Source organism: Cryptotermes secundus, unplaced genomic scaffold, assembly GCF_002891405.2.
Source record: "Cryptotermes secundus unplaced genomic scaffold, Csec_1.0 scaffold223, whole genome shotgun sequence".
NCBI classification, from domain to species: domain Eukaryota; kingdom Metazoa; phylum Arthropoda; class Insecta; order Blattodea; family Kalotermitidae; genus Cryptotermes; species Cryptotermes secundus.
The window spans coordinates 1,220,798-1,244,697 of record NW_019742556.1 but is presented as its reverse complement, the minus strand read 5'-3'; the positions used below and the strand labels follow the sequence as shown (position 1 = coordinate 1,244,697).

General features: G+C 41.1%; 1 protein-coding gene across 5 annotated transcripts in view; it reads left to right on the top strand.

The window, feature by feature from the left end:
- The window catches only part of LOC111873322, a 177,932-nt gene that overhangs the window by 7,637 nt on the left and 146,395 nt on the right, over positions 1 to 23,900 (top strand). Inside the window, exon 2 of one of the 5 annotated variants that reach the window (XM_033755052.1) lies at positions 4,225 to 4,357. The exons of the other annotated variants lie outside the window; for them this stretch is intronic. The gene's annotated coding sequence lies outside the window, so the exon portion shown is untranslated. The remainder of the gene's footprint in view (positions 1 to 4,224; positions 4,358 to 23,900) is intronic. 5 annotated transcript variants of the gene reach the window in all.

Below are 23,900 nucleotides of genomic sequence, written 5' to 3'. Positions count from 1 at the left end.
ACAAAACATAACACAACCAACACAAAACACAACGCAACACAACATAGAGAAACAGCAAAGAACAAGTTAACAACAAAACCTGAACATCTTATAACAAAATTCTAAGATCTCTGAAAACCTCCAGCTTCAAGCAGGTCTATAATTAACACTTGTATTTACTGCTATCTACAAATGTTACAGGACATGATTATATTTCATAAATCACCCACACTGCTACAGCTGTGCACTGTGTTACTGCTGACCATTATACATCTTCAGCCTCCATTCTTCATACCTCTTTCTTTCTTTCTTCAGTTGTCCATTAAAGCATTATATATGCAGTCTGTTAACAGTTGAATTGAAGTCTTTTATATCAGTGGCATAAATTTCCCGACACAATTCCAGGAAATACAGAATAGAGTATAATTATTAGAATAGAGCGTCGTAAATATTCAGCAAGAGTTATTTTAATAAATTATTCTTTTTCAGTTTTCGAATTTAAGACATTCTCTGTGTTGGGCCGAAGACTACACTGGCTTTCATATTACATTATGGGGACAAAATATATTTTCTGATATATGCAAGTTTGTATTCAGCGCACAAACACACACATGAGAATGTCACTGAATGAAAATACCAAAATATCACGTCATGAAAAATGACAAATTATTCTTCCACCTCCCTAAATTACTTCTTGGCGTGATGCTAAGACAGAAATAGCTAAACATGTACTTTACAAACCTTCAACCTCGTGAAGCAGCTGAACCTTACAAATCACCATCATTATGATACAGTTCAGCTAGAATTTTGAAAATCACCAACCTCTTGATACAACTGAACCCATATCTTATAAATCATAACCTGATAAAATAGTTTAGCTTTTCTTTATAAAACACGAACTTCTTGAAATATTTTATAATTTCTACATAAATCGTAAATCATAAACCTCTTGAAACAGTTGAACTAGGATCTTATAAATCGTCACCCTTCTCCTGAAATATTTGAAATAGGATCTTATAAATCGTCATCTTTCTCCTGAAATCGCTGAATTAGGATCTTATAAATCGTCACCTTCCACCTGAAACAGCTGAATTAGGATCTTATAAATCGTCACGATCCTCCTGAAACAGCTGAATTAGGATCTTATAAATCGTCACCTTCCTCCTGAAACAACTGAATTAGGATCTTATAAATCGTCACCCTCCACCTGAAATAGTTGAAATAGGATCTTATAAATCGTCACCTTCCTCCTGAAACAGCTGAATTAGGATCTTATAAATCGTCACCCTCCACCTGAAATAGTTGAATTAGGATCTTATAAATCGTCACCCTCCACCTGAAATAGCTTAATTGGGGTCATAGAAATCGTGTCCTGCAAAAAGTAAATTAGGATCTGACGAATTTTCAGAATTTTGAAGTAACTAAACCTGAACCTTGCACGTAATAATCATTTCGAATTGTGTGAACCTTGAGCTTCTTGGAGTCATTGAATCTGTGCTTATCAGTTACCACAGTCTTGAAATAGCTTGGTCTGTACTGTGAAAATCATCAGTCATTTGCAAGAGACATTCTTGTTCCTTGAAAACTGCATACCTTTTGAAACATGACATAAACCTCTATGTCAGATTTCTGAGTCACGCAAGGTCACTGGTATTTTATGTAATGAATGAGTTTGTCCGTCATTTGGTCAATCGATTTCCGAAAGCAGCGCTGTGTTTCAGAACCCTGACGTGTTCGCTAGAGAAACTACTTTCTTTATCGCCGTATCAGACCGAATATACAGCGATCCACTGATTTCTTTTGAGAAAATTGAATATATCATATAGTTATGAGAGTCGAAGTAAAACTAAGTAAAAAGTATAATATGAAGAAATAATAAATTCCAAATTTAATTCCAGATATTATCAGAATATTATCAGAATTAGCAGTTAGAACTACTTATAATTGCCTTCTTCTTATTTATCCTTAAGGGCCAAAAAATAAGGCAACCTCCTTTTTCTAAGAACCAGTATTAGAACAGAACCTCACCTTATGGTGATTCCAGTAGAATATAACAGACTTACTTACTTACTTACCCATGGGGCTGAGCCCTTCTGGAGGAGCCGACAATTCTGCAGCTACTCAAGCATTTCCCAGCATTTTATGGAACCCGAAGGTTCATTACCGTGTTCACAAGAGCCCTCCACTGGTCCCTATCCTGAGCCAGATCAGTTCAATCCATACCATTCCATCCTATCTCTCTAAGATCCATTTTAATATTGTCCGCCCACCTACGCCTTGGTCTTTCCAGTGGTCTCTTTCCTTCTGACATAAAAAAACTCCATGGCCTGAAAAAGCGGCCAGGATTGAACAAAGGACTGTAGAGCCACAGAGATAGTGATAGTGAGAGATTACAGTATGTTACATTACAGTTTAATGAGGATTATTTTTTGGCATGCCGGCATGGGTCTTTGCAAATTGGGATTTGCAGCAGGCGAAAAATGTCAGCGGAACACTGTAATACACGTACAATATAGAAAGCAGGCTAAATAAACGAAACGGGATTCTGGAACTTATGGCAACAGGAGCAGAAGCGGGGTAGGAGGAGTTGTTAGGGTGAAACCATGGGGGGTGGGGGGGCTTGGTGTGTAAACATTTCGAAAAGCGGCTACTTGGAATGTCCGAGAATGCAGGAGGAGAACGTATGTTGGGAAAGTTTGTTGAGGGAAGGAAGTGGCTTAGTAACTGGCTTAGGATCGTGTCAACAGATGGATTTGGAAGATGCCACATCCAATAATATTTAAATAATATTTAAGTTCGGAAAATACGCTTGATGAACTGACCGAGAATAGAGTTGATTGTCGTGATTCTGTTTGCAGTAGACACTAACCTTTGGATTCTTTAATATCGCAGATTTACAGATCTTGTAGAAGGCACTATTTATGACAGTTCATTGGAGATAGCAGTCAGAAGTACTTAGTGACACTGTGAAGTAAATTTCACAGAAGATGGCTATTGCTTCCGGTCTAGAAAACCGAGATTAACGGCCGCGGGGATCCGTTGCGCTGACCACATGACACCATCTGTCCGCGAAAGTTGGCACTAACTTTGTCGACAAGCTGCGGTCGCTTGGTCGGTATAGTTCGCTTCCTGACTGCAGGCCACAGAAAGAAAAAGAGGGCTCTTGCTAGCATATTTTTCGCGAGTGGGCAATTGGCGTCTTGTCCACAGTTGTGTCATTACTGAGAGCGATATTAATTTTATTGCTGATCTTGTCTTGCAGGTCACATGACTTGTTAACATACAGTAGGCTATTATCGTCTCTCTTTCTCTCAGCATAATGAATTGCTTTATTATGAATAATGAGGCGTGACTGTAGGCTTATATAAACAAGATTAGTATACGTGTACAGTTCTTGAGCGTAAAGAAACATGGCAGGTTTAATCGTATTGAAACTCATCCTTCTGTCCATCTATTCATGCAGACAACTCCACGGAGCCGGTAGTTTCTCAGCTGATCAAGAATTTTCTGGCCTCTTATGGAATCCGAAAGTTCATTACTGTACTTACAACAGCCTGAATCTGGACCTTATCCTTTGCTAATTTAATTTAGCCTACGCCTTCACGTCACATCTCATTAATAAAAGGAAACTCGTGGTCTGTAGTCCGCAAGCGAACTATACCGACCGAGTGACCGCCGCTTTTCGGCAAAGTTAGTGCCAACTTTAGCGGATAGAGGGTATCGCGTGGTCTGCGCAACGGATCCCAGGCCATTAATCTCGGTTTTCTAGACCGGAGCCGCTATTTCCTTGAAATAGCTCCTCAATTATCCTCACGAGCCTGAGTGGACCTCGTTCCAGACACACTACTTCTCAGAAAATCTGGTAGCGCCAGGAATCGAACCCAAGACCTCCGGATCTGTAGCCAGGAACTCTGACCACTAGACTACAGAGGCGGTCCATCTCACTATCTTTAGTAATATTATCCTCACATTCACCACATGTCTAACAAGTATTTTATTCGCCTTTGGAACCTCGAGAAATTTTCATATGCATTGCTTCATCTTCTTCATGCCTGCTTCTTGTTTCGCCTATAGTAATAGAGTAAACCATCGCTAATTCGGAAGGGGATTATCCGGATTAATGAAGCAAAAGATAGGATTAAAAGACAGAAATTAAAACACAAATAAATGGGAAATTTGACAATATAGGTAGTGTTGATGAAAATAATAAAAAATTATCACTGCAGCAATTTCTTCCTCTTTCAGAAGCTGAAATTCTGGGACTCTTTCATCCAGCTGAAGCCAATCTTGGATATTTCTTGAGCGGTTTCAGTCTCTCCAGCTGCCCTCAACACAACATGATAATCCTCTTGCTTCTAAATCCGTCCCGTGTTTTAAAGTAGGTACTCAGCTGTAAGCAGATTTTTTTTAATGTTTCATATTTCGATCCGGATTATCAGACATCCGGTTAAATTGTAAGCGGACTAGCGACGGTTTACTATATTAATAACCTTATGCAATATAAGGACTGTCAAAAATACGAAAAATCTGTTGGAATGGCTGGTCTCCGGGCCGGGATTCAAACCCGGTATCTACCGGTTAAGAATCAGGACCGCTTTGCTTTGTGGCTGTGATATCTATTGATCTGATCGGTACGAGACTATTTTGAGTTTCGATAGCGGTTGGCGAAGTAAGGTCTACAGCAGTCGTATTTAAATAACATTTTTTCACATTTCAGAGCCAAGAGGTTCCTATACATGCCACCTGTTCTAACATTTTGCCCACAGAATGCATTTATGTGTTCCATATGGTTCTCACTATAAACAGACGTTGTTTCGTTAAACAGCAGTAACCAGTTTGTCTCTGTAGCGGAGACGTAATGTGTTTCCCGTGAGGTACGAACTGGGTTCTTATATATATTTAGAAGAAATTTGCCTTTTGTGACCCTTAAATGTTTACGTCATTCTGTATAATACAGAGAAAGTACTATAATAATAAATTAATATCGGGTTTTACTAAAATTTAAGAATATTGGGTCCATACTTTATGTATTTACTCTGCCTAAAACTGTACAGCGGCCGGTCACGGTAGCCGAGCGGTCTAAGGCATGCACTGTCTTCGTTCGCTCGGAAGCCGGGATCGTGGGTTCGAATCCCACTCAGGGCATGGATATTTGTGTGCGTTTTTCTGTGTTTGTCTACAGTAGAGGCCTTGCGACGAGCTGATCACTCGCCCAAGGAGTCCTACCGTATGTGTAAGATTTAGTAAACCGAATTGAAACTGAGAGTTTCATGGAGGTAGTTCTAGGCCCAAATTGGGGCTGTAGCGCCACAGGAAAAAAAAAAAAACTGTACAAAAGTCAGAATTTGGTTTAGACCATTTTCTAACACCTTGAGAACACCTTAGTTCGGGATGTCGTGTCCTAATTACATCATAGTACACAATCTTAGTTAGTTAGTTAGTTATTGGAGAGGGTGGGTTTCCCCATGCACTGAGACCTGTATTGGTCCATTGTGCTTCCCTCTATGATTTCTACCAGTCTCTATATCCTACCCGTACTGGTGCTTACCATTAGTCCCGCCCAGCCAGTGAGACCGGCTCTACTAGCCGAGAGGTATCTATAATGCTTCCCCAATCTACCAGAGGTATTAGAGACTGCTGTTGGGCGGGAAACGTCCGTTAATTTGGCTCAGTGACCTCCTTTGGAGATATGAGGTTCTTTTACGTGCCGTAAAGCTACGACACGGGACACACAGCTTAAAGTCCCTCCCGGAGGACTTGTTCCCTGATTTTTTTCCGCCCTTAAAAATTCAACGACCTCCGCCGGGTATTTGAACCCGCGTACTATGAGTCATGAGGTGGGAACGTTACCTCTAGACTACGGAGGCCGCTAGTACACAGTCTTACATACGTATCTTTCATTATGCCCATGAAATATTAGTACAATAAACTGATAGATATTTAAGAATTTTTGTGCATGTTGTAACATTTCTAACAGGATCCCAGTGTTATGTAACGAAACTGATGTTTGAATGATATGAAATGCAATCAATTATACATGTCTTTGTAATTTATTAATCGCGTAATTTTCGTTAAAGAGACTTACGTGGCAGATATAGGGCCTAAGTGATATTTTTATTTGGAAATTATTACAACTGGAAACACACATAGCTTTCAATGCAAGTAAACCTTTTCAAAAGCTAATGAAATAACAAGTTAGGTGACGTCACAGAACTGAAGACAAGGACATCATGACGCTGTGACGTATTATCCAAAATGGCAGCATTTGTCTGTCTACTAAATGAACTGATAATGCAAGTAATGATAGTGAAGCCTCATGCTGGTTAGGTTTATTCGTATTTTCTCTATCCATTAGCCAGCACAACGAAATAGGTAACTTAGCGGTGACATGTCTGCTTCAAACATGGACAGCACCTAGCTATATTACCGACTAAAATACAGACGGAATTCTTTCAGAATTTTCTTCAGTTGTGTCCTTGTGTTTAGAATAGCATTACACTATGCTTCCTCGTCTCGACGTTCCATTTGTAATGAAGCAAGTTAGCTCAAGCGACAACGTTTCTGGTTTATGTTCGGGGGCGCTTTCTCGAGTACCGGCAAGGTAAAAAGGTAAATTTGTCCCTGTGCTTAATTAATTAATACTACATTATGAAGGCGTATGCGAGAGTGGATGTATAGATCCACATTTTCGTGACCTCGGCACTAGTTGCAGGTGAGTGGTCAGCTTTAGGCACCGGCAGCTTTACCCCCGAGGAAAGAGTCCCCGGTACCCATTGGATAGGAGGCTGGGTGGATCCCAGAGCCGGTCTGGACGACGTGAAGAAGAGACAATTTTTTATCTTACCGGGGCTCGAACTCCAGCCCGTAGCCAGTCGTTTTACCGACTACGCAAACTCGGCTTCCTTTCTTGTTCAAGGTACTGCATATTAAACGTGGGAAAGCTCCCTGTTACTTGAATGCAGCCGGGCAGGGCTCTCTTATGAGAATGATAAAGTGAAGGCAGTGGAATGAACAGGAGAGAGTTACACACCTACTAGAGTCAAGAGACAGATGGATATGGCCGTGAGTCATGCGGGACCCAGAACCAAGAATGGCAGTGCTGGCGAGGACCAGCAGGTGTTGCAGTACGAATGGTTATGTGAGAATTACATACAATACTTGTCGGAATATCTGAAAAGGAGTGAGCGCTTGGCAAACCTGAGCGTGGATAGACGGATATAAAGAAAATAAAGGTTAAAGGAATCAGATGGATGGATCTGGAATGAGTTTTTCTAAGTATAGGGACAAGGGGCGGAATTTTGTGAACATGACAATGAACCTTTGGGTTCTATGGTAGTAGCTGAGCAACTGTTAGCTTGTGAAGGACTCTGCTTCATAGAGTGTGTGAACTACTTAGCTATTTAGATAGGCAAGTAAGAGAAAATTCAGACCGAAATTAGCGGTGCGAGAAAGTATAACATTGAAGAGGAAAGGTCCGAAGACGTTATAAGTGCGAATAATGGTATTTGTGAGTGTAAAGAGTAATTGTCAAATAAACATATTTGTCCAAATCCGAGATCCGTTGCCTAAGAAACACGCGACAATAAGTTAGGAAGAATTCTCACGTTTGTAGGATTTTGTTGCTTTGCAACTGAACTGGATGGTCAGCTGATATTTCGCTATTCCTCAAGCTTTAGTCTTATCGTCTATTGCCAAGAGAATTATTTACTTCTAAGTAGCGGCGATCACCTTGAATGTATACGAAGCATATCTACACTTGAAATAACACTTTATAACAAATTACTGCTGTTTTCACTGTGTACATACGTCTTCTGTGGGTATAAAGGCGGATTGATTGATTGATTGACGTTTTGACAAGGGCAGTGTCTCAAGGTAAGTATTATCGAAGTATTTAGCCAAGGCCGGCGAAATTCTAAGCGTCGTTCCAGGTATCAGGAAATTTGTCTTTCCTTCAGGCGACAGGAAATTTCTTCCATTTAAGAAACATAACTTTTTCATAACTTCGTCACAATTAATAACGTGAATTTTTCATACATTGTGGTGAATATCTCCATTCGTGTTGTAATTTTTAAAGCAATTTTACTTAGAAATGCTATAATAGTCAATTAATGGTCACGATATGAATGAAAGAGCAGCATAAATTCTGATTATTATTCTCCTCCTCCTTCTCCTCCTCCTACTCTTTCTTCTTCTTCTTCTCCTTCTCCTCCTCCTTCCCCTACTCGTTCCTCTTCTTCTCCTCCCCCTTCTTCTCCTACTCTTTCTCCTCCTCCTCCTCCTCCTTCTACCATGACGGGTCAAGCTCTCTTGCCACTTCCCCACTGTATTTTGAAGAATGCCGTCTTCTGGGATGTGACGCCGTGTAGATGTCGGTTCACAAAAAATCTATACGGCGCCACATCCCAGAAGACGGCATTTTTCAGATCAAAACCTTAGTCACAAGGAAATTAAGAGGAGATTGAACTCGGGTAATGCTTTCTACCATTCAGTCCAGAACCTTTTGTTTTCTCGTCTGCAGTCTGAAAACATATACATTAGAATATAAAAAAACTATAATTTTGCCTGTGGTCTGTATGGTTGTGAAACTTGGTCTCTGACATTAAGGCAGGAAATATAGACCGAGCTGTTTGAGAACAGGGTGTTGAGAATATTTGGACCGAAGAGAGATGAAGTGACAAGAGGTTGGGAAAAGCTGCATAATGAGGAGCTTCATAACTTGTACTCTTCTCCAGCTATAATCAGAATGATCAAGTCAAGGAGGATGCGGTGGGCAGGTCATGTAGCACGAATAGGGGAGACGAGGAATGCGTATAGGATATTGGTGGGAAAACCAGAAGGAAAGAGGCCAATAGGAAGACCGAGACATAGGTGGGTGAACAATATTAAAATGGATCTTAGTGAGATAGGATTGATGGTATGGACTGGATCGATCTGGCTCAGGATAGGGACCAGTAAAGAGCTATTATGAACACAGTAACAAACCTTCGAATTCCACAAAACGCTGGGAAGTTCTGGAGTTGGTGCGCAACTGGCTGCTTCTCAAGAAGGGCTCAGCTTCATGAGTGAGTGTGTGAACGTATCTAACAAGACAGAGAATTAGGAATTTATTGGAGACGTTAATACTGAGTTCTCTTCTTTCCTCCTTGTTTGTCAAGTATTACATTTTCGACTGTACATAACCTGAGCTGTTCGCAGCGTCGGTATATAGTTGACGACATAACAAATAGTTGTTGAATTTCTTTTCGTCTTTTAAACATTCTACAAAATTCCTCACGTAGTTTCGATAAGAATACAACCGTACATATCGGCTACACGGCGCTCCATTTATCTTCGAAGAGTTGATAAAAACGTGTACTGTACAATATAGTAGTACTGTGGCGTGCCGCCTAAAGCCGTACCATTTGAGTGAGATCAAAGTTAATTTCTTAAGTAACAAGCATTAACAAAGCACGTTCCCGCTACAACGGCTTACCACGGGACTAGTATACAAGCATTTCCACGGAAACACTTGGCTAGACACATATGTTAGGCAGAACTGGTAACTGGTTTCTGTGGTAACGCGTACATAGGCAGGAGGTTATTATTTTTTGTATTGCTATTGGGGTGGGACTAAGTCCCTTGTACTGCGGCCACTTCTGGTCTATTGTACCAGCCCCAGATGTTAAGTGAGGGTGACTGTGGAGCAGTTGGTGGAATGAAGATTGGCAGTACTCGGAGAAAACCTGCCCAGCGCAACATTGTCCACCACAAATCCCACTCCACCAGAGTCGGGATCGAACCCGGGCCTCCGCGGTGGGAAGCCAGCCAGCTATGGCGCGGCCGGTAGGCAGGAAGTTACCACGGAAATGAAATAATGAACTGTTCGAGGCGGTGTCTGCTATTCGGTACGCCAAGAACCTACCTCAGGGACATTACACCAGATATAACCAGATCAGACCGAAGCGCAGATAAGACCAGATCGGGGATCATATCAGAGACGATGGACTAGTCAGGTCGCATCGTCTGGAAGAAGTGATTTCGGAGTGACTGCAGTGATTATAAGTGTAAGTGTAAACGAATTGTCCAATAAAACAGCTTCGTCTCTTCGTCTAAACCGAAATCCACAATTATTTGTCACGGAACCCCGTACACGTGACAATATATTAACCCGGCTCGTTCGGCAGAAGGAAATATAGACTTAAACGTCGTCATAATATGAATGCTCTTCAAATTAACTGAAACAGTTTTGCATGTAACAGATGTGAGACAGTGAAGTGATATTCTGTAAATGCGGAGGTGGGCTCTTACCTATAATAAACACACATTAAGTTAAGATGAAAATATTCACATTTGATTAATGCTTGTTAAAATCGAGGAGGAAGTCGAAATTTCGCTATATTGTCAAAAGAGCACTAATCGATGTTAAGTCTTAATTGACCATTGTTTTTGCACATTTTTAAGTGAAATTAAATATGTATGACCCATAATTATATTTAAAGTCGAATTGGAATAAATCACTAAGCCAAAGAATCAAACAGTTGTTTTAAAAGCAGTTTAAACTTAATACAAAATTGTGTAAGATTTGAGGTTTTCACGACGGTTACTATGACGAAAGCAGTCTTTCGGGGTGTGGCGCCATGTAGATATTGTGTTAACCGACGTTTCGGAAGAACATATCGCCTCCATATTCAGGGTAGAAGAAAAATGAAGAAATCCGCGAGTGATGAACCAGCGTGATCAGCTGCTAGTCTGTTAGCACGTGATCACGCTGGTTCATCGCTCGCGGATTTCTAATTTTTATCTACCCTGAAGCTGGAGGCGATACCTTCCTCCGAAACGTCGGTTAACACTATCTACACGGCGCCACATCCCGGAAGACTGCTTTCGTCAATAAATATTAGCTATATTTATATTGTGAGTAGTTCTTGTAAAGATGCATTTCCTTTATGTAAAAATATTTTAATAAAACCTGGGACGTTTTAAATATTATGCTAATACGCTAACAACCGAAGAAGCTTACAGCAAGTTCTCGGAATATTACATGTATCAAATATATTTCAGGCAATGAACACTGGCTAACTAACTGACTAATTAACTAGCTAACTAATTAACTCCATAGATCAGAGTCTTTCTTTGGAAGCCATTAGTCGCTCAGCTACTCAAACATTTCCCAAAATTTTATGGAACCCGAAAGTTCATTACCGTTTCCACAAAAGCCCTCCACTGGTCCCTGTTCCGAGCCAGATGAACCTAGTCCTTAATATCCCAATTTATTTCTATAAGATCCAGCTTAACATTATCCTCCTACCCACGTCTAGGTCTTCCTAGTGGTCTCTTTAGACAACGAACCGTACTCAATGGTGGTATATGGAATCAACCATTGTCTCAAGCTGTTAGAGAACAACTAATTACCATCTGATCCCAACGTGAAGTTGAAAAAGCACTACAGTAGTAGTCAGAACCAGCATATCATGGGCCCCAATGGGACCCATAACTAAGATTCACTGTGTTGGCTAGGTCCAGAAGCAAATTAAAAGGCGCGAGGTTGGTTACCGGCTTCCAACAGCCGTACAAAATGTGATCAAATTCAGTCCAGCGCCTGTCGAGTTTTGAGATGACGCAGCAAACAATCTGTTTTGTTTAATTATCTCGGAGTGTGTGCTAGAAGCATTTCTCGTTCCTATAAATATTAACGGAAATTCTCTTGAGATGTGCGCAAGATATTTAACCATATATATTAAGTGTTTGTTATTGCTGTCAGATTTTAACTAACTTTAGAACAGGACAATGGAATGTAGTAAAATCCACCAGTATTAAATTTCAGGAAAAGTCATCTAGCGAAAAGTTATATTTTCATATATATAAAACTGTGTATTAGGTGAAAATTAATAGATTTTTCTCGAAGAAACTTGTCGGCTCCATCTTCAAGATTGAAAAGTAAGCCAAGCAAGAAGCCGGTAGCAAGCACCGTAATCTTCATGCGAAGAAAACATGTTATCATATAGGCTAAGAGGAACTTCAGACCAACCAGTCCACTCCCATAGGATGTCTCTGAGAAACGGAGCTAAACTTTAGGCTACCAGTGGTAGCTGACTGGTTTTTAAAATCCTCTCCTACTTTACATAATCCTGTGATTTTATGTTCTGCTTACTGGATGCTCCATGGTTGGCTTATTCTTCGACTTCGAAAATAGAAGCAGTACATACCTCCGAAACGTCCGTTACCTATCACCGGACTACACAGCTTTATTCTCGGAAGATAATGATTTTTCATAACTATCGCTATGAGCACCTAAAATCCAACATAACTTCAAGAATTTCTCAGTTTCTTACATAACGAAGCTGTAGACCTATTTTTTTTAATTTTATTGCGAACTCACAAAAGGGGCCTTAAATCAAGGTCAATCCTAACCATGGAACTTTTTTTTTAAAGTTGTGGAAACTGGATCAAATGTCATTATTTCGTGGTTTAACTACACAGACCACTGTTAAATTTTATAATGCATTTCTTCCGTGACAAGGGGAAGCCAGAGCGCTCACTTTGTTTTTCGGAAATCAAAGCGAAAGCTGCAATTGTGAATCTTGCATGTTAAGAGTGTTGCCTGGTCTCTAGGCGCAAACTCGCTACACGATACTGTTAACGTGACTCGGCGCTATGAACAGGGCATTGCTCTCCCCATAAAGATGATAGATATGCAACATGACACGATTCTAGGAGAGTACGTTAAATTGCACTTCATGGAGAAATTAAAAAACGAACTGCAGATTAATTACTGTAATATTTTAAACTGAGTGTAGAGTGATATATAAACATATCATGCTTAGAGCTGATAGAAATGAAGTAAAGTGGGAATTGAATTTAGTCACAGTGTGAAAAAGCCATTGGAAAGCAGTGACTAGTCGGTATGACAAATTGATGCTGATCCTCGCCAGCACAGTCATTTTTGGTTCCGAGTCCCGCGGGGCTCATAACTATATGTGGGGCCACGTAGATCTCGTGTGCACCGACGTTTCTGGGGAACGTATGGCCTCCATGTTCTTACGAAACGTAGGTTCACATAAGCTCTACAAGGCGCCACATGCCAGAAGGCGGTATTCTTCATAGTCACCGCCGTGAAGTCTTACATATTTGACAGACACGACTCTGCAAATTGTGGTTAATTAATAGCGTACTTTATGTCCTCTCTGTTCACCATTTCTCTTTTCGAATCTTAATCACGTTGTCTTTGAAAAGGTTTATTTAAATGATATTTCCAGTAAATATCATTCATCTTTGGTACAATATCGAATGGTTAAACGTTGCATGAAATTGACTATTTTTATTGTACTTCTCTCGTTAAAAAATAAAAGGAGACTTGTGAGTTAACCTTGCTGAATGTGTGTCTCTGTATCCCCTTTAACAAACCGGAATAGTGTAGCCAGAAGAGACGGTCGTTGCTAGGCAACGTATCGGTAAACACGTTACCGTTGCAACGAATACATATGCAACAATAGAAGAACTGTTGGACTCGGTGTTTTCTATGCAGTCCGTGTCGTATCAAATACTCAATTTGCAGCGAGATGAAAGTAGGCTACTAGTTCTTCTCAGATCTTCTTGTTTATTCATTATTGCGCATTGATTGTATGAGTGAAATTAACAATTAACAAGCACACTATAAATGCCCACAGATGTGATTGCTAAGTGGTTCTATGTCCGCGTTTCGTGGAATAGAGAAAGAAAAAACGGTGTAATATTTGAAATATGTGTAATTCAACATGAGATGGGACAGACACTGATTTTTCTAATTTATTTTATAGGTATATATAATTTAATCAAGTTTGTACAACATTTATGCCCTAGAGAACCAGATGCAATTAAAATCTTTTTTAAAAAAATGGACATAGACGCAGTTTGAATTAAAGCGACAAAATAGAAATATCTCTGTGTTAAGGTTATCATAGCTGTGTCTTCGCTTTCACATTTAAAGCAGTTGATACGAAATTGTACGTCTTGTGCATCAGCACTCATTTTGAACTCGGATTAACTGCCATGATTCGAATAGGAACGACAAGAAAGATCGAGACGTGACAAGTGACAGCAAGATGGCGTGGCGAAAAGATTTGACTTGTATTCTGCTTATGTTCTTATTGAATTCTGACTAATTTACTGCCTGTAGTGGCTTTAGCATGCCTAGGCGAACATCGGGATGTCACTATGAAATGGTTGTGGAAGGCAGATTATAGTGACCGCTCAGCCTAGGCATGAACTGCCTTCGCTTGCATGAACGCTGGTATCATGGGTTCGAATCCCACTCAATTCATGGATATCTGTGTGCGTTTGTTCTGTTTGTAGGTAGCGGCCTTTGCGACAGGCTGATCCCTCGTCCAAGGAGTCCTACCGACTGTGTATATATTAAGAAACTGAAAAGCGGCAAAAATAAAAAGAAATAATGTAAAGCCATAGATAGATGGATAGATAGTTGTTTGAGAGGTTAAAATATCTTCATATTTCGAATGAAATAGCCGCCGTATCGTGGAGCGTCAGCAGTGTTACAGCGCAAGCGCTTGGAGACACATATTCAAATGAAATGAAAGCATTCTCGAATGTTTTGTGGCTGAACAAACCTTCTTGTTTAAAATTTTATTTTTACTCTTCCCTCTGCTAATTAAGGATTGATTTTGTGACTGGCTCATATTATTCGCTTTATTTTTATTCATTATTTATGTAACGACGCTGTCATTAACTAAGCTTATATAGACTCCGTGGCCTGTAGTCCGCAAGCGAACTATACCGACAGAGCGACCGCCGCTTGTAAGCGAAGTTAGTGCCAACTTTAGAGGATAGAGCTGTTGCGTGGTCAGCGCAACGGATCCCCATGGCAGTTAATTTCGGTTTTCTAGACCGGAACCGCTATTTCCTTGAAATAGCTCCTCAGTTATCCTCACGAGGCTGAGTGGACCTCGTTCCAGACCCACTACTTCTCAGAAAATCTGGTAGTACCGGGAATCGAACCCGGATCTCTGGATCTGTAGCCAGGAACTCTGACCACTAGACCACAGAGGCGGCCCTAAGATTATATAGCGTCGGATAATTAATGTAGTTAGTGAAAAATGAATTGTATAGGATGTGGAAGGAACCGTCCTAACGTAATTCAAAGTACAGCCCTTGCATTCATCAAGAGGCACTGACAAAAACCACGAAAATTTAAATCAGGATATTTTGTTTCCAGACTCAGATAAGAACTGAGGACAACCTGAATGCAAACACGAACGCTACCACTCAACCACGATATTCGGTTTGTTTCTCTTTAAGTTTAGCTCTTGGAGCATGGACTCTGTAATATATTATCTTTCCATCAGGAAAACTGGCGCAAGCGCACTTCTATTCCGCGAGACGTAAGACGTCTACAACAGCTGCTCGAGATTTCTTCACCTTTTTCACGACTGTAGATTATTTCACGAGCTTTTTCAAATTTAGAAGTAACTTCCGAAAATATGAATGCCTTCAGACACTTGACTAGGCAAGAAATTGGACATTTTAAGGCTCCTGCCTTCTCAGGATAACATTACACAATAAGTTTTGAGAATAAATTATCGCCTCATTTCCTTTGATACGACACGGACCACACAGAAAACGATGCCTCAAACAATTTTTTTGACATCTGGAAAGTGTTTAGCGAGCCGTTGCCTAGAATCGATAAGGGATACGCAGACAGGCGCACAGTTTCTTCTTTGATAAAATATGGGCGACAAAGAAAAGGACGCGTTCAACAATTCTTATATTTTTGCGTATATTTGTTGCCGCGGGGACGTGCAGCAGCCTGACAACAATTAGGAGGATACAGGTAGGGACACAAAGTGAGGTGAGAAATTTATGAAGTAGGCAGTTCAGATGGGCTCAGCTGCCATGGTAATACATACAAAGTTTCATAAAGATCGTTTCAGGCATTCAAAAGTTGATACAGGAGATACATATACAGACAAACAGACAGCAAGGTGATCTTATAAGCTTACTTTTTTTTCGAAATAAGGAAATTAGGCTGAAATACTATTATGCCACGAGGGAGATTCAAACCCATAACCTGTTATCCAACAAGGCTCAGACGGTAACGCCCGTAACTTGTAGTCGGGAGGTGTCCAGTTCGAATCTCAACCGGAGCACTGATTATACTGACCGAGGTGTTTATGGTTTCTATCAGTCCCTTAAGGTGAGTGCCCAGAGTATGGCCGTTTCCTTCCATCTCCTTTGCAATCCATCATTCATTAACCATTCCCTAATGTGACTCTATTAGTTAGAAATAATGATTGTCGTTAATTGAACCATAAATACACGGTAAAGTCCCAGTGCTTGCCGGTCACGGTAGCCGAGCGGTCTAAGGCATGCACTGTCTTTGCTCGCTCGGAAGCCGGGATCGTGGGTTCGAATCACACTCAGGGCATGGATGTTAATTCGTGTGTGTTCGATTTTCTGTGTTTGTGTACAGGTAGAGGCCTTGCGACGAGCTGATCACCCGCCCAAGGAGTCCTACCGAATGTATAAGATCTAGAAAAACCAAAGTGAACGGAGAAGTTCACGGAGGTAGGCGTAGGCCCACTGGGGCTGTAGTGCCAAGGGAAAAAAAAGTCCCTGTGCTTAATTAATTAAGCATCATGACATCAACAAGTATCGGATAATGGAGGTATAGTTCCACCACTCTTGACCTGGGCACTAGAGGTGAGTGCTCAACTTTACCCTCAGGGAAGGAGCCCGCACACATTGTATGGGGGGGGGGGAGAACCAGTCTGGATACTATGGGGTAGAAAAATAACTTGCTCCTACCGAGCAGCTCTTATTATGTGGACACAGGTTCGAATACCTCCACCGTAGCCCTGCGAATCGTAGGATGCGACGAAAGGGGAACCCAGTGCCAGGAGCGTTGGGTCATCCTGTTCCTGGGTGATATACATACGGGATCCTGCCCCTACATGTTCGGTAAGTCTCGAATCTGAGATAGTAAAATGTGGTCATTAGTCCCACGGGACTCGGACCCGAGAATGACTGCGCTGGCGAGGACCAGTATTAATTTTAAACGACAGACTCGTCCTCTCGTCAGGGAGGTTGCCCCACGTCAACAAACCTGCAACAGACTGACATTAATAAAAATGCGGTCTTGGGCCCCAGATGGGTGCTTGACACCAAAACAGAATGGCCGACTGACCGTCTGTCATAACGTAACTTTGACTTTGACTTTGAATGCTTTACGGATCTCAGACAATGTGACTTTAGTAATTTTCCTCTTGTACTTCTTTAGCCAACTTTTCTTATTTAAAAATTTAAAGAAAGCTTACAAGATCACATTATTGTCTGCGTGTCTGTGTGTTCTCCAACGCACGAAAGCGAAACAGTGGAACGAGAAGAGATGGACATTGTAACGCTACGGTTTGGTAAATATGTTCTCGGCACAGCTAATTCCCGCGCAAGAACAGAAGAATTACTTCTTGTAATGAATTAATTCGGAGAAGTTCATGGAGGTAAGCCTAGGCCCACTGGGGCTGTAGTGCCAAGGAAAAAAATGAATTAATTGGCTCAGAATTACCCTTTTGGTTGAAATTGATGATTAAGTTCTGCATATGGAGGCTGTATGCTGCCTACCGATCTGGTGGTGTAATGTTGGTATATCTGGAAAAATTATCGCCATGAACTGTTGTAAGCTCGGCTTGTGGGAGGAAGGAAAATGCTTTTTGCCTCGTTACAATTCCAAAGGTCGTGTTTTAAGGAAATGAAAATGTCTGCATGTATTGTTCAGCGTTAAGCATGCAAACTTTTAATTTACTCATGTGAGGATTTCAAGAAATAACTGATCGTGTTGTTGTTCTGGGAACCAATTTGCCGAGCAGGTTACGTCATCGTTGTGTTCAGGAATAATAAACACGTCTATAATTTTGGATTTTATCCACCGTCTTAATTTCTTTCAAACATAAATTCTGTGAACTGTATCAGTTTCAATAATAAGATATATTGGAGAAAAAGTTGCAATGATCAAGTGGGACCCGTTGGAAAGGTCAGGTCTCAATGACTGTTCAGTGATCAATATTAGCTCTTTGCAACTGTTTAACTGAGTAAGGTGATGTTGTCCCTGTGCTTAACTAATTAAGCACTACGCCACGAAGACGTATGGGGGAGTGGATGTATAGATCCACATTTTCTTGCCGTCGGCACTAGTTGTAGGTGAGTGGTTAGTTTCACGCCCCGGTCGTTTTACCCCCGGGGAAATAACCCTCAGTACGCATTCGATAGAACGTTGGTGGACCCCCCCCCAGAGGATTCTTTTATCCCTCACAGCTAATGACGAAAACAGATTCAATTTCCGAGACATATAAGAAAAAAAAAAAAGAAACGGAAAGCGATGGACGATATGCAGGAAAACTATCATTGATACAGACACCAGTTGTTGATGCAGTTTTGTTGTTATGAAATAAGCAGCATTATATGTTAGGCAATTATCCTTACAAATCTTAATGTTAAATAATGAATTCATTGTCAAGTTGAGGACTTTATATTGTGCGCTGCCGAAAGCAGTGCAATTCAATCCTTTATTATTTATGGCCCCAGTCAACAGCCGCAAGGTCAATTACAGACAATAATACAATTGTTGTTACAACAACAATAATAATAATAATCATAATAATAAAGTTGTGTTTGCATTATAGACGGAAGAGAGTGAGTGACTGAGATATTAATGTATTTTTTTTATTGCTAGTGGGGTGGGACTAAGTCCCTTGTACTGCGGCCACCTCTGGCCTATTGTACCAGCCCCAGCTGATAGGTGAGGGTGATTGTGGAGCAGTTGGTGGAATGAAGATTGGCAGCGGAAACCGAAGTACTCAGAGAAATCCTGCTCCAGCGCCACTTTGTCCACCACAAATTCCACTTTACCAGACCCGTGATCGAACCCGGGCCGCCGCCGTGAAAAGCCCGCGACTAACCGCTTGAGCTATGGCGCGGCCTGAGTTATTAACATAACATGATACTGAAATATCTGACAGCATCTCATGTCTCGTTAACAGCATCGCTTATGAGGAACTCACTGCTGAAGAGTATATTATGAACTGTTTTCCTGTAGTAATGATAATTGTATAAATTAAGGGGAGGGAAACAGCCCGCTTGTAAGGCAGGGAGTAAGGGAGATACGTGATTTAAAGAAAACATTGAACAAGTCTTTGGAATTTTTAACGTCGAATGGACGGGAAATTAAAACACAGCAAAGTTGTCACTTTGAAGAACAAGAAACAAGTGACTTTTTTAACATAACTAGAAAGGGGTAAACTGATCACAATCACATCTCATATCAGAATAATAGGTGTCAGTATAAAATGACATTTGTACTAACATTTGAATGGTTATTGGAAATATAATTTTGAAAATTATTACTTAAGGTGCAATGTATTCTTGAATATTTGTTTTCTCAAAAAGAAATGTTGAGAAACTTAACTATTATTAACAGTTAAAGAAAAATATCTCTTATTAAGCGCCTTTCCCATATATAAATTTGAGCAGTGAAAGAATTTCTTCATTTTTATATTGTATAGGGCTTAACTGATGTCGCAGACTATGTTTCATGTACGCTTTCACCGAACTGTTCTTAGACAAGAGCATAAATATGCTGTATACATTACAACCTATCCCATGGCTTCATGTTTATTATGCGTGTCAATCGTACCAGAATATTTTAAATTTATTTTTCCTTTTGAATGGATGTGATATTATCATTCAGATTTTATTATTTAAATGAAGCGGAGCTTTAAACTTTCCAGTTGTTTCTAACTTTGTTAATATAGATGAGTAGGTCCGTAATATTTCAACACCTGACTTTTAATCATCTGTTATAAGAAATACAATCTGTACTGAAACAAACTTTTCTTTGTCTTCCTTCCAAATGAATTAGTGCTTAATAAAAAATATAAAGTTCTTTTCATGTTCAAGTTGTTGACTACGGTATAGTCTACAATACAAAGTTCAATACTTGCAAAGAGTGTCACGATTTATTTTATCATCGCTGCGTAAAATCTGACGTGATAAAATTTCCCTAACTCAGCCATTACAAAAAGAAAGAAATTCCGTGGCTTGAGTCCGCAAGCGAACTATATCGACTTAGCGACCGCCGCTTGTCGACGAAGTTAGTGCCAACTTTAGCGGATAGAGGGTGTCGCATGGTCAGCGCAGCGGTTCCCCGCAGCCGTTAATCTCGGTTTACTAGACCGGATCCCCTGTTTCCTTGAAATAGCTTTTCAATTATCCCCACGAAGCTGAGTGGACCTCGTTCCAGACCGACGACTTCTCAGAAAATTTGGTAGTCCTGGGAATCTAACCCGGGACATGTGGATCTGTAGCCAGGAACTTTTGAAAGAAGTTGCACATAAATTGGCGTACTTTACTCAGGCTTACGCTTCTCAAGGGCTTTGCTCTGCACGGTAGCTGTAACGTCATGTAGTCAGACAACCCCCTAGCGACCAGTTCTATGAGTTAGAGCTCTGGTAAAATTTTCTTATTCAATTATTATATATTTGGTCCGCCTCTGTAGTCTAGTGGTGTTCAGTTGGAAAATAAAAATAATGATCGTGAGTCTCAAGGAGTCGGTCAGGGTATCCGAACGGTCTAAGGCATGTACTGTCTTCGCTCTCGTGGAAACCGGGAACATGGGTTCGAATCCCACTCAGGGTATGGATGTTTAGTTTGTATGTCTCCGTTTTTCTGTGTTTGTGTACAGGTAGAGGCCTTACGACGAGCTGATCACCCGCCCAAAGAGTCCTACCGAATGTGTAAGATCTAGAAAAACCGAAGCGAACGGAGAAGTTCATGGAGGTAGGCCTAGGCCCACTGGGGCTGTAGTGCCAAGGAAAAAAGAAAAGAAAAAAGTCTCAAGGGTTTCTTGACGTCAATACGAACTGATTGTAGGTAAAAAGTCAATCTTAAAGAACTCTGACTCTGAGCATTTAAAAGGTTTAACCTTTTCTTTATATTTATTAGTACACATAATGAAGTCTGTGTTACGACCCGATTATAAATTTGGCCAGCAAGTCACGCATATCATAACATTTACAGTAAGAAACTGTTAGTGAAAGGCAAGATGGCGCCCGACACGTCATGCCACAACTCTCCACACGAATGTCGCAAAGTGGAGAGAGATCACATCGCACTGATTTCGACAACTATTTTAAAGTTGCTTGGTGTGAAAGTTTCGTAGTTGGCAACTGTAGTTGTAATTGACAATATTGATCTGACTAGGCTGAGGTCTACCGATGTTTATCGCTTGAAGGAAATGGCAGTTGCTTAAGAGCTACACTGCACTTATTATATTTCAAGGTCAACAATAATGGCTTGTTGAAGTTCCGTGTCGCCCTGTTGCTTACTTGCGGAGTTTTCCGATTGATACTGGGATAGCATTTGCTTGTAATTGGCTGCTGTATTGAAAGAAATGCGTCACACACCGGATCTACGTCATTTCTTCTGGTCATGCTATACACAGCTTTGTTCTTTCACTTCGGTGTTAATGGATTACTAATTATTTTCGTGACTTTACGCTGGGGCAAAATGTTCGAGATTTTTTGTACTAGGGCTTCAGGCAGCGAGACATATTATAGGGCATCGAAAGTTTTCCGCTCTGTATCTACTTTTATGTTATATTTGGTAGGTTCATAAGCCACGCGGTAGCATAGTTAATTGAGGCACTATGCTACAAGCCGGAAGGTAGCGAGGTTGATTCGCGATGAGGTCATTAGATTTTTCCAATTGACCCAATTTGTTTTCAGCCACATTATTGTTCTTGGGTCGACTTAGCCTCTAACAAAAATGAGTACCAGGAATCTTCCTGGGTGAAAAGGGCGGCCGGCACGTAAGGCCGATAATTTAGAAAATGTGGGAGCCTTGATGTCTTAAACCCTATGGGCCCCCATTGTCTGTTACAGACATAGATTTACATTTTTTTTGTCTTTATCTTGGTGGATTCATCCATTAGAAGTTTTATAAATTTCTTTTATGCAAGTTGTGAACGGGATTTGTCAGCGGTGGCTATGAAGAATTATTTTTTCTGGGATATAATAAATTGTTGCCCGATGGATATAAACCGCCGTTTCGGAGGTACATATTGCCCGCATCTTCAGGATTGAAGTTAAAAAAAAATCTATGATTTTAGTCCGCAAGCGAACTATACCGACCGAGCAACTACAGTTTCTCGGTGAAGTTTAGTGCCAACTTTTGCTGATTGAGGGTGTCGCGTGGTCAGCGCAACGAATCCCCACGGCCGTTAATTTCAGTTTTCTAGACCGGAGCCGCTATTTCCTTGAAATAGCTCCTCAATTATCGTCACGAGGTTGAGTGGACCCCGTTCCAGACCCACTACTCATAAAAATCTGGTAGCGCCGGGAATCGAACCCGGACCTCTGGATCTGTAGTCAGGAACTCTGACCACTACACCACAGGGGCGGTTATTGAAGAGTAAGACAAGTAAAAAATCAAAATCAAGCAGTGTGCTTACTGCTCGCTTCTTGACTTTGAATTGACTTTGCCTTTCACCAGACTACGTGGCATTCCAATACGGGTAGAAAATTTGAGGTCGGGTAAATTCCTTCTGGTTTCGCCAGCACAGTCGTTCTTGGTTGCTCGTCTCTCGGGACACTCACGATTCTGGGAGCCATGCGATTGTTCTGTGTAATAAATAAGATACATATTTTTCGCTTTTATGGTGCAAAGAAACAGGAGAAAAATGTTTGCTCAGCGCTTAGTAGGTTGGACAGCCCTGCTATAGTGTGTAAACATGGAAGTGCACTATGAGGGAAAGTCACCCCTGTTCTGACCTTGCCGTACGCCACAACTGTCGCATGATATGTACACATTACCGTCAGAGGCATGCGATAGGTTCAATCGATTTTACGTCAGTAATGCACTCTAGCAATGTTTCAGGAGTTCCTGCCTTCCCATCTCAACTTTATTCACTTTTCGAAAATTGATTTTTATCTGTTTTGCACAAGAATGCTTCTATCTTTGTTGTGGTTTTCCTACTTCTTGTCCACCCATAATTACATGATCAAAAGCACCGTTCCTCTTGAACGGCAGTTTCTCGAAATACGCATTCTTTTTGCCGAAGAACATGCTTCTATTGACCCGCCTCTGTGGTCTGGTGGTCAGAGTTCCTGGCTACAGATCTAGACATCCCGGCTTCGATTCCCGGCGTTACCAGATTTTCTGAGAAGTAGTTGGTCTGGCACGGGGTCCACTCAACCTCGAGAGGATAATTGAGGAGCTATTTCATGGAAATAGCGGCTCCGGTCTAGAAAACAGAGATTAACTGCCATGGGGATCCGTTGCGCTGACCACGTAACACCCTCTATCGGCTAAAGTTGACACTTCGCCGACAAACGGCGGTCGCTCGGTCGGTATTGTTCGCTTGCGGACTAAAGGCCACGGAGTTATATGATTCTATTGCTCTGTATCTGAGTTGTTGGTACGTAGCAATGATCGAATTATCACTGTATCTTTCTCTAAGTCAGAACGTTGACTGACTACTACGTAGACTACCGGGTTTCGAAGAGTACTGTATTCTGGGACATAATTCCGTGTATTCCGTTGAAGTCAACCGACATTTCGGAGAAACACATCCTCTCCATTCTCAGGGTAGAACAAATCGAACAAGGTACCAGGATGAGAGCGGGTGGCATGCCGAGTTTTGATTACCTGAAAGGATAAAGAATTTTCTGTACCATCAGCCGTCGGTGTGTGAGTTCACTATGTTTTAATCGGTATTGCAGTCTCGACCTTTCAAATTCTGTGGTTTTAGTCCGCAAGCGAACTATACTGACCGAGCGACCGCCTCTTATCGGCGAATTTAGTGTCAACTTTTCCGGTTAGAGGATGTCACGTGGTCAGCGCAACGGATCCCCACGGCCGTTAATATCGGTTTTCTAGACCGGAGGCGCTATTTCCTTGAG